Raw genomic sequence first — 10,731 nt, forward strand, 5'->3', positions numbered from 1 at the left:
AAAAATCGTGAAAATGTGTGCAAATCTTTGAATATATATATTTTTAAAGCGAACATTTTTAACTAAAATCTTTGCTTCTGGGGGTCTCTGGAATAAAATATTTTTGATGGGGGTCCGCGGCCAAATACATATAATTTTGAGGGTCCTTGACATGAAAAAGATTGAGCACCACTGATATAGAAACATACGTTTTTCAGAAAATTGTTGGGATTTAGGAGACATGTAGAATCGGCTTCAGGTCTTAAAGGGTTAAGACCTGAAGCCAATTCTACAAAATGTCTTCTAAATCCCAACAGTTTTCTGAAAAAAAAAAACGTATGTTTCTATATCAGCGGTTCTCAAACTTTTTCATGTCAAGGACCCCCAAAATGTATATGTATTTGGCCGCGGACCCCCATCTCAAAATGTTTTGTTCCAAGAAGCCCCCCAGAAGCAAAGATGTGAGTTAAAAATGTTCGCTTTAAAATAATATATATTCAAAGATTTGCACACATTTTCACAATTTTTCAAAAATAGCAGATCTACAGCTATGAGCTTGTATATCTGCTATTTTTGAATAGCCAAAGTGTAAAATAATGCATTTTTTAAGCTCAAATCAATAAGTGACACAGATGCGTTCCAGGTCTTAATGGGTTAAAAATAGTAAAAAAAAATAAGTTTAGGGATAATGGGTAAGGAGGCACTGACGAAAATAGGGCGGTTGGTGACAATTCTGAAGGACATTTATTTTTATTCTCACGGACAGATCTCCGTCTGCCTCTTTCCGTCCAACCCTGGTAAAAAAAAAAAAGCGTTGAATGTGAAACCCACCTCCTCGAAGTCCAATGTATACATGCGTACAGTACACATCGTCTCTGTCGGGGGGGAAAACCTCATATGTCCAAAACTGTTGCTTGTGGATCTGCTACTTTTGACGCTTTCGTGTGACGCTGTAGTTATGATCAAGTTGGCGGTTAATTTACAAAAAAAAACACTAAGTTAAAGGAGAATTCCGGCCGACGTTTTCCTTACCTTTTATATGATATGATATGAGTGGATGAGTGGTACAGTAGAAGAAAATGCATACTTATTATTATTATTATTATTCTGATGGACATAAAACCCTCCACAATGTTTTTTGTCCCAGATGGGCCGCCGTAGTATTTACAAAGTGACGTGGACGACGTCACGGGGTGAAATCTCGTCTTTGGCGGGACTTCCGGAGAGAGGCGCGTTCCAACATAAAGTGTTTTCTGTCCATGAGAACGTTAGATCTCACAACAACAACAACAAAAGCTATTAAAATACGCGATGTAGCGCAAGCCCATAGGCTTGGGGTGTTTAGCTCTGGTCGACTCGGGATGGAGTTATGCATTTTGTTACCACTCGTCCCTAGGCAGCGTTGCCAGATTCTGTGAGAGAAACAAGCAAGTCTAGGAAAACCAGCCCAAAAGAAGCCACATGAGCACTTTAACATATACATCAGCTATTTGAAAATAGCAGATCTACAAGCTCACAACGCGTCGCGATGCGACGCGTTGTGAGCTTGTAGGCTATGTAGGCTATGTTCAAATAAAATCTTGCGGGGAAATTATAATAAGCAGACCTGGCAACCCGGGTCCTAGGATATCATAATATCATAGAAAAGGTAAGAAAAAAAACGTCGGGTGGATTTCTCCTTTAAAATATGGAGATATGATGTTTCTGCCCCGACAGCAACGATATACAGTATACTGTATGTACAGACTGTACAGTATGTGTGTACTCTTAACAAACTGTTTGATGATGTCACCATGTTTATGATAGCGCTGCATTACATGCGGCCCACACACACAGACGTGGCTTATAGTACATGATTTAACAGGGCTTAAAAGCCTGATGTATACTTAGTTGCGTGCCCCGGTGTGTGCGCGCCATAAATAGCAGACCTACAAGCTCACGGTGCACCGCGACGCAACAGCGTTTGTGGCCTTGTAGATCTGCCATTTCCGACGGAGGACGCCTTCATGCGACGGAAGCATAAATCAAGGCTTACGGGGGAGATGCGGTCAATGACTAAGCCTTTTTCTTCGATATTATGATGATCTGTAGTGTAAGAGCAGGAGTAATGGATCAGATTAATGCATATTTCTTTCACAATACTGTATTGGTATATTGACACGAGGTTGTCAGCAGCTTAATTGACATGCAAGGCTCCCCAATGAAAGATCTCTGTGTTGAATATTACATCAAACAACTTTGGTAAAAACAAAAAAAAAATTGCTGAAAATCTATCAAATCTGAAAGGGCCTTGATTCAAACTTTTCGTGCTTTGCAATGCTGTTTCCACAAGAAACATTATGGATTAATTACATTGTAGACGAGAGTTATTCTTTTGTGCAGTCAAAACAAATTATTAAATACATTATTTTAATGAAGAACACAATTTAAAATTGTGCTGCTCTCTCATATTGTGCTTTAGTATTGTGGTAACTCTGTGACAGCACTGCATTCTTTGCCCTAGAAGTATTTTGGTTCCAGCCGTGCGTGACCATACGTGCCTATAGATGTATGTCCAATGACAGCCAGTGACAGACAGTGATACAGTTTAGCAATACAGTCTTTGTCACAAAGGAGCTAATTAAAAGAAAATGCATACAGTATATACATTTTAGAAAGGAGGGGGAAAAAAAGAGAGAGAAATAGCTTCAAGTATCAAACTACATCTCTAAAACACAACGGATCCAGTTATTTTATTTTATTCATAAATCATCTTGTAATATTAGGTGGCAACTTTTGTTAACTGTGAATAATAAAAAAAAAAGAAAAAAACAAAACACTTCTACAATCATCACGTTTATGTCACCTTAGATATTAGAAATATCGATAGTCATGTATCGATATTCTTTTTGTGTTGTTTTTCTATTTTTATTTTGTCAAGGGCAATCATTCCCCCTAAAGGCCGATGCATACTACACGTTTAGTGCCAGACTACAATATGACGTCATTCAGAGGTTCGGCAACCCATCCCGAACCGATAAAATGTTGCCTCTAAAAGTGTACTATGCACCTTAAAGGGCAAGACCACTTTGGTAGAGGTTTGGGTTGTGTAGTTTGCCATGATGTAACTCCAAAGGTGGACAAGAAAAAAATGTTGCTCCATTGATTAGAAATTGATAATTCAAAAAATGCTCCTCATTGACTTACGTTGTACAAACTAACAGTACTGGGTTCTGTGATGTTCTATATTGTCTGAATCAGCTTCGCTTGCGTTCGTTTATGTGCTAAGAGACAACACGACAACATATTTTGAATCATCAATTTCTAATCAATGGAGCATTTTTTTTCTATTTCTTGTCAACCTTTGGAGTGACATCATGGCAAGGTAACTACACAACCCAAACCTCTACTAAAGTGGTCTTGCCCTTTAAGAAGAGGTGAGCCGTTGAACTTGTTGCCTCTGTGTTCGGCAGGGTTATATAGGCCTACAGCACTGCCTTAATGCTGGGTTGATTTAAAACGGGTCATAATATGAGCACTATGGCTGGTTTAAATGAGAACTAGACGGCAACATTAAATCATACAAGCTTATGACGTCTTCGGGATGCTGCTGGGGGCTCACATGGAAGCTCATAAGTGGATTTCCCCGAGCAGGCACCACAATACCGAAGGCTGCCAATAATTTACCTATACCTACACACCGGTTGTTGTCAACCGAATAATCCTTCCCTCGAACTATATAGTCAGTATTATTCATAATCTGGCAATGTGCGTGATCTCGTTTAGGAGGTATTTTCTATGGCATTTGTATTATTTCTATTCTATCGCGGGTGTGAATGCAACGGTAGCGCAGTGTGGAACAAAATTGTCTGCCTGTCGATTGGATTACTGGGGGAAAATCTACGGTAACATGAAGTGCTATTTAAAATGGATTAAATCCATGTGTATTAATAGTTATGTGGTCGTTATAAGCTGAGATATTGTATGCTGAGTGGTGTCAAGGCCGATTTATGCTTTGTCGCACGGTGGGATCGCGTGCGTAAATTATACGATCTATGACCTCACAATGCATCTCATCCGCGACGTGTTGTGACCTTATATCGTCAATTTCCGCACGTGAGACACTGTCGCGCGACGGAGCACAAATTACGCTTTAGTAATCATGTACGCTTCTCGTGAAGATTGAACTTACCTCAGCACCTGTTTATGACCATTGACTGTAAAAAAAAAAAAATATATATATATATATATATATATATATATACGTTTCTGACACAACTACGGCACGCGTACGGCCACGCCACCAGGCGACCTCGAGTATTCACGTCATGTCAAAGGAATGTTGTGTGTTTTCTTGATGACATTTTGTTTCAGCTGGCTGACTTTGTGTGTCTTTTACATGTGGACAAAGGTATTGTACCTGTAAAATAATAACAAAGGGCAATAAAGACATTTGTTGGATAATAAAAAATGTTCTGCGGCTGACATCTCGTCCTGTTCGGTCCAGCTCGTAGATCTGCTATTTTTTGGAATGGCCAACGCTAAAATCTAAAATGACACAGATGCTTCCCCCGGTTTTAATGGGTTAAATAGACGATCTGCAAGCTCATAACGTGTCATATTGTGATGCATATTGTGAGCTCATAGATCTGCTATTTTGCAGGAACTTCTCATCCTCATCTATTAAAGGCAGACTAGGTAGCTTTTCAGATCTGTGTGTGCAGTAGAGATGCGCGGATCGCGGTTTTAGCCGCGGTTGCCGCAGTTAACCGCAGTTTGGGTGGATTTGGGTCAATCAAATATAATTATTAATTCATATTGGATAAACCGCGGGTGAAATAATGCGGGAATTAAATTAATGATATCAATCTATAGGCCTATAATAGCTTTTAAAAAGCACTAAATTTCACCGTGTGTGCGTTTGTAGTATTTTAATATTACGTCATTTTACACCAGGCACAAAATAGCCGCTCACGACATGTTGCTTTCCAGGCAGCCAGTGTTGCCAGGTTGCGAGAGAAATAAGTAGCCAGGTCTATGAAAACAAGCCCAAAACAAGTGCCAAACAAGCCCAAAAGTCGCAACACAGAGCATTGTTTTTGCTCTGTGTTTTGTTTTCACTTTTTCTTTCTTTTTCTGTAAAGCACTTTGAGCTGCATTTATGTCATGAAAGGTGCTATATAAATAAAGTTTATTATATTAAAAGTCGCTTATAAAAAGCTTATAAAAAGCTGACATGGCAACAAAGTGGTTGAAAGCGAAAGTAACTTAATGAAGACGTGCGCATGTTGTTACCATGGTTGTGGATTGTATACAGTCACTGCATCGCGACAGTGGTGAGTAACACTGTTTATAAGAAAACTAACGTCAGGAAAATAACAATTATTTGGTGCGGTTGGTGCGGATCTATAAATAGGATGATATAAGTACCGCGGGTGGATGGCGGATGGATAATGAACTTGTTAACGCGGATTTGGGTGACAAAAAAACCCATCCGCGCATCTCTAGTGTGCAGACACACACTCCCCCCTCCCCTCTCTGACAGGTATCAAAGTGATTGCCGTCTTTGATGCGTTTATCGATTAGAGAGAGCACTAACGAGTTTGACACTTGACGAGCCCCCCTCTCCCCCCCATAGACTTTTCAGTCCCTGCAAAAGGGATGAATGTCAATATAAACAATTGAATGTCAACTTGAACAGTGGAACAAAACCAAAATACAGCCAGAGGGATGTGTCTTTCTGCAGGAAAACACACCAGCATAATTATAGTGTGGCTGATAGAGGGAAAAAATGCTAAATAAATACATTATTATATTATTATTTTTTTTAAATTAAGGCTCAAAGTTACCTAGTCTGCCTTTAAAGACATGGCCAATGTAGGGACGCCAGGGCTAAAGTGGTTGACAATCTGGAAAATATGTCGGAATTCCAAAAATAACCGTTCTTTGGCATGTTTTGCTATGTTTATAGGAAACAGTTTGGGCCCAAGTTTATTTCCTGCCAGGTCAGGTCCTGGTAGTCCCCAAACCTGCAACAGGAAATAGAAATGGTGGACCCATTTAGAATGTTTATGTTGGCAAATGTGAAAAGGTCTGTTTGTTTTGCGGTTGTTGCCATAATTTGTCCTTCTTGCAGTCAGGTCTGCCAGAGTAGTCTCACGCAGCCAGACAACCATGTATGACGGAAGCATTTGAAAATTACGCGAGACAATTACACTCCGCACTATGAGCTTGTTGATCAGTTTTCCGAAAGAAACGTATGGTGCTATAATATCAGTGGTTCTCAAACTTTTTCATGTGAAGGACCCCCAAAATTATATGTATTTGGCCGCGGACCCCCACATCTCAAAATATTGTTCCAGGGACCCCCTAGAAGCAAAGATTTGAGTTATAAATATTCCCTTTAAAAAATATATGTATTCAAAGGTTTGCACAACGTGTTCAAGATTTTTCAAAAACATTGATCTACAATTCAAAAAATAGCAGATATAGAAATGTCTGCTATTTTTGAATAGCCAAAGAAATCTTAAAATGACACACAGATGCGTTTCCGGATTGAATGGGTTATAAAGGACCTGTGGATCCCACACCCAGAGAGCCTTCCATAGTAGTGTTCTGTTTAGTGTTAGATCTCTCTCTCTCTCATTCCACCCCACACCATCCCTCTGCCTCTTCCTCCCTTTCCCCTCCTCCCTTTCCCTTCCTCCACGCAGCGTGTGTTAAAAGCTGAACGGCCTTAAGGAGATTTGAGCCTCCCGACGCACACACACACACACACACACACACACACACACACACACACACACACACACACACACACACACAGTTAGCTCGGCCCGGGGCGGTGGTGGGGGGGGGGGGGGAGGAGTGGGTGGGACAGGCAACCGCTCCTCAGTGGTGGAAGAAGTACTCAGATATTTTTTACTTATAAGTAAAAGTAGCAATACCACCATGTAGAAATACTCTGTTACAAGTAAAAGGCCTGTGTTGTAAAATGTTACTTGAGTAAAAGTACAAAGGTATTGGCATGAAAATATACTTAAAGTATCAAAGGTAAAAGTACTAAAATGTTTGAAAATAGCAGATCTACAAGCTCACAACACGTCGCTATTTTCAAACAGCCTATGTATAAAATAGGGCTGAAGTGGTTAATGTGTGTTTTATGATATAATAATTTATATCTGCAAAGTAACTAGTAACTAAAGTGTTCAAATAATTGTCGTGGAGTAAAAGTACAATATTCGCCTCTGAGATGTAGTGGAGTAGAAGTAGAACTATTGAAAATTGGAAATACTCCAGTAAAGAAAAGAAAAAAAGTACTTAAAGTACAGTACTTGAGTACATGTACTTAGTTACTTTACACCACTGCACTGCAGGGCGAGAGGCAGGCAGGCGGCTCTTGCCCCGGGATTAAGTGGGATAGAGAGAGATTACACACATCTCCCTCTCTCTCTCTCTCTCTCTCACTCCGTCTCTCTCTCTCTCGGCCACGGCGGCGAAAACTGCGCGGGCGGGGGGGGGGGAATCATTTCCCAATATTGATATTGCATCCATATTGATGCTACGCCGGCGGGATTTGCATCATCAAGGCTCCGGACGTTGCAGCGGGTTTTGGCAAACAGGTAAGGAAGACCCCGTCACAGACATGTTATTATTGCACGTCAATGGAAAGCGGCTCACAGAAGCCGGCTTTGCCTCCATACCTTGGGTGCGTTCGGATATTGCACACCGGAGCGCACTCGCCTATTAGTTTGTATTGGCCAGTGCGCTCAGTGCTGTATTTCCGAACGCACCCCTTGAATGAACGATCATCCTGTTGTTTGACAACTGAGAATTGATGATAACTTTTTGCTCTTATGAGGACTTTTTTGTATATTGATCAATGTATTGCTGTTGTTACAGTACCACTGTGTTCGGGAGGGTAAATATGTATATACTGCCTTAGTGCTGGGTTGATTTAACCCATTAAGACCTGAGGCAATTCTTAAAAATATTCTAAATCCTAACAGTTTTTTCAAAAATAGCAGATCTACAAGCTCATAGCGCGGCACTCGGTGCCGCGCTATGAGCTTGTATATCTGCTATTTTTGAATAGGAAAGAAGTCTAAAGTGACACAGATGCGTTCCAGGTCTTTATGGGTTTTAAAACGGGTCACGCCACAATATGAGCACTATGGCTGGTTTTAAAGCAGGTCATTAACCTTTGACCTCGCAGTTGTGGCCGCGCGTGCCTGTCATGGCGTTTGTGTCCTACTAAGCTCACAAATCTTTCTCGGTATAATGAGCCATAAATATCGATCCATTGTTTTGAATGGGGGCAATAGTCATGTTTTTTAGAGAAAGAAGCACTGGACCTTATTCGGGCAAACGTTTGTTTTGCAAAGCCTTTCTAGGAACACCAAAGCCTGCTCTTAAAAGCACATGAACAAACAAATGCAAGTGTAACATACCCGTACCTGCAACCCAAGACCAAGTGTATGTATTTTACCATATGACCTATCCTATCTGTCTGTCTCTTATGTCATCATGATTTGTGTGCATGGGGATCTCATCTTAAACAACCTCAGTGCTTAATGAGTTTTCCAGTTTAGTAGACCTTGTATTGTGAATTTGTACTTCCATGTACTGATCTGTTCTCATGTCTTACTAAATAAAGTACAATCAATCAATCAATCAATCCTTAAAGGAGGAGTTCACCCAAAAAATGACTTATTTTCTATCAATTACACACCCCATGAAGCCTTCATTTCATGGATTTTTTTTTTGTTTTTGTGGCATTCCTAAGACAATAATTTGATGACCGTGTGTATTTCCGGTAGGAGACACAAATAATCTACTTTGTGTCTCCTACCGGATACATTAGCCGGTAGGAGACGGGAATCAAATTATTAGCTTAGGAATGCGACAAAAACAAAAAAGAATCCATGGATTCAAGGCTTCATAGGGTGTGCAATTGATAGAAAATAAGTAATTTTTTGGGTGAACTCCAGAGGTGGGGACTTGGACTCGAGACTCGAGACTCGACTTGACTTGAAGTCCCGATTTTGATGACTTTAGACTTGCTTGACCAAATCAAAAATAGACTTGGACTTGCTTGGGACTTGAATGCCAAAGACTTGAGACTTGACTTGACTTGAACACTAAAGACTTGAGACTTGACTTGACTTGAGCCCTCTCTTTTCAAGTCACTTTCAAGTCACTTAAGCAAGCCAAAAATGTTTAAAAAGTGTGCATCAACTATAATGTTATTAGTCAGAAATCCCGGCCGTCAGTGACACCTAGTATAGTGTTGCCAAAGCTGCTTATTTACCCTAACTTTTGGACAAACTTTGGCTTGTTTTTGGCTTGTTTTTGGAAGTCGGTTCGCTTGTTTCTGTCCCGATACTTGGCAACACTGGCCCACATGTTGCACGTTACCAAACAAACAACACACCGGCTTCACTCCTGCCGTCGCTGCTGGAACTGAAGCCAGGTGGAATAAAATGTCAACTCCAGCAGTTATAGCTTTCGGTTTTAAAGATTACAAGGTGGAAGACAAGACGAGAAAAGCAGTATGCAAGGCAAGACCTATACTTCACATTACGGCGTGCTAAGAGCAAACTACAGTATAACCAGTGGTGGAAAGTAACTAAGTACATTTACTCAAGTACATTTTTGACTTATTTTTTACTTTACTGAAGTATTTGCAATTTTCAGTACTTTACTTCTACATTACAGTCATTTAGCAGACGCTTTTATCCAAAACGACTTACAGTAAGTGCATTCAACATAGGTAGGGAACGAAACTACTAATCACCAGAAGTCCTAAGTGCATTTTCTGCAAAAACAAGCAACCAAGAGTATACCTAGCGCTAAGGTAAAAGTGCATTATATCAGCTACCTACTTCTACTCAACTACATACATATCAGAGGCAGATATTAGCCTACTTTTACTCCACTACAATTATTTGAAAACTTTAGGTACCAGTTACTTTGTAGATTTTGGTTATTAATACAAAACATACATGACCACTTCAGCGCTATATACATTTCCTCTTCTACCCCGGATTTGAACGCGGTTTCCAGTGCAATTGCTGAAATTTCACCATTGTGATAATAGAGCCTGCCTGCTTGATCAGAGGATACACTGAATTTGTGTCAGATCCTGTGTCTAGGTGAGACATGGCCTTTGACATTATCTAAATGTCTCAATAGAAGAGCAGGGAGACAAAATACAACCACCCTGATTGTATAAGTTATATTGTAGTAACATACTCTACCATACAGATTGTACAAAATTACATTATATTCATTAAAAAGGGCCCTTTTAAACCCTGTCCTCAAGGAGGAAATTAAAAGTACAGTATCTGCGTTCTGTTGGCCTGGAAGAAACCTTGTTTTAAAACAAATGCAAATTGTGAAAAATGCTCATGATTTATGTAAATCTTTACATATCTTGAATTAACATTTTGACTTGTTTGGGACTTGAAACAAAAGGTTAGGACTTGTGTGGGACTCGAAACAAAAGGTTAGGACTTGTTTGGGACTTGAAACAAAAGGTTAGGACTTGTGAGGGACTCGAACCAAAATGCTAAGGACTTGTGTGGGACTCGAAACAAAAAGCTGAGAACTTGGACTTGACTTGGGACTTGGCTGTGTTGGCTTGGACTTGACTCGGGACTTGAGAGCAAAGACTTGAGACTCGACTTGGACTTGCAACATAGGGACTTTGTCCCACCTCTGGTGAACTCCTCCTTTAAAACACTGCATCACAACGCAATCGCAATTGTGTGT

Source organism: Gymnoscopelus braueri (genome assembly GCF_963280865.1).
Source record: "Gymnoscopelus braueri genome assembly, chromosome: 24".
NCBI lineage: Eukaryota > Metazoa > Chordata > Actinopteri > Myctophiformes > Myctophidae > Gymnoscopelus > Gymnoscopelus braueri.